Source organism: Echinops telfairi, unplaced genomic scaffold (genome assembly GCF_000313985.2).
Source record: "Echinops telfairi isolate 266 unplaced genomic scaffold, ASM31398v2 ScPeMD7_5167;HRSCAF=5991, whole genome shotgun sequence".
In the NCBI taxonomy this organism is placed as follows: Eukaryota; Metazoa; Chordata; class Mammalia; order Afrosoricida; family Tenrecidae; genus Echinops; species Echinops telfairi.
The window spans coordinates 3,586-5,086 of NW_022109066.1; the positions used below are offsets into that span (position 1 = coordinate 3,586).

At 38.8% G+C, this 1,501-nt stretch overlaps 1 protein-coding gene across 1 annotated transcript in view; it reads left to right on the top strand.

Moving 5' to 3' along the window:
* The window catches only part of LOC105979617 (olfactory receptor 10S1), a gene marked incomplete at its 5' end in the record, with an annotated part of 6,536 nt that overhangs the window by 2,939 nt on the left and 2,096 nt on the right, over window positions 1–1,501 (top strand). The gene's annotated exons all lie outside the window — the stretch shown is intronic.

Sequence of the window (1,501 nt, forward strand, 5' to 3'; positions counted from 1 at the left end):
AAACTAGTGATGGTTCACTTACCTGGAACTTGCCGTTCACAATATTCTGTAGCAATCTTAGATATATAAGTTCAGGCCAAAATATTCATGATTGTGAAGATTACACAAAACCCTGAAAGGACTTAGGGGAATTGAGCTTGGCGAGTTCTAGTGCAGAGGGAATATTGACAGAGCAGGAGATAAGTGGCAGGCAGAGGGAGAGGAGGGATGCAAGACCTAGTGTCATGGGGGACAATACCCAGGACCAGAACATAAAGGTCACTGATCCCAGCCAACTGTCCCTGTGGGATAATTGAACTTTTCTCCTATTAACTTGGAATTTTTTTTGTATCACTGCCTGACAGCTCTATAATCTAAACATTGTGTTTTTCTAAATACCACTCTTCAAAGTTTCTCTTCCATCCATTTTCATAAGCATAACAAATAGTGATTAAAGGCTTAAATGTTAAAAATAAATTAAAAAAATAATTTACTAAAAAAGGAAATGAGTGCAGTCAACCACTGCAAGCCTGCACTGCAAGCTGATTTTATTGTTCTCTACCAATTTGTTGTTGGATAAGCCTTTTTCCCCCTCAAAATTGTTCATTTTCAGAGAACTTTAAAAAATTTTATTGGGGGCTCTTACAGCCCTTATCATAATCCATCCATCCTTCCATTGTATCAAGCACATTTGTACAAATGTTGCCATCATCATTTTGAAAACATTTTCTTTCTACTTGAGCCCTTGGTATCAACTCATTTACCCGCCTCCTCCACCCTCCCTCCATCATGAACCTTTGATAATTTATCTTTATTTTTTCATGTCTTACACTGACCGCTGTCTCCCTTCACCCACTTTTCTGTTGTCCGTCCCTCTGGGAGGGGTTTATATGTAGATCATTGTGATTGGTTCCCTCTTTCTTCCCCCACCTTCCCCTTCTCCTCCTGGTATGGCTATTCTCATTATTGGTCCTGAGGGTTTTATCTGTCCTGAATTCCCTGTTTCCAGTGTGCATGCTCTGGTTTAGCTGGATTGTAAGGTAGAATTGCGGTCATAATGGGGGTGGGGGGGTGAGCATTGAAGAACTAGAGGAAAGTTGTATGTTTCATTGGTGCTATACTGCACCATGACTGGCTCGTTTCTTCCTTGTGACCGTTCTATAAGGGGATGTTTAATTGTCTACAGATGGCCTTTTTCACTTCACCCCAAAATATCCCTTTAAGTTATCTTAGGGCCAGCCTGCTTACGCATTATACTATTTTAGCACTTGTATATATGGGATCAAATTTACAATACATGTATGAAAGATTAGATAGAGACCTTATGGGGCAATTAGTTTGTTCATGAGAAAAGGTGCAAATAGTTGTACAGAACAAAGAATGTAATCGGTATCACTAAAGTTTACATGGACAAAGTATGTTTTACTCTCTATGTTCTCAAAAAAATAAGATTAGAAAAATCTTTAGAAAGTGAAAAAAAAAAAAAAGAAAGTGTTCCTGTTTTCGGGCACCCATTTCTCTG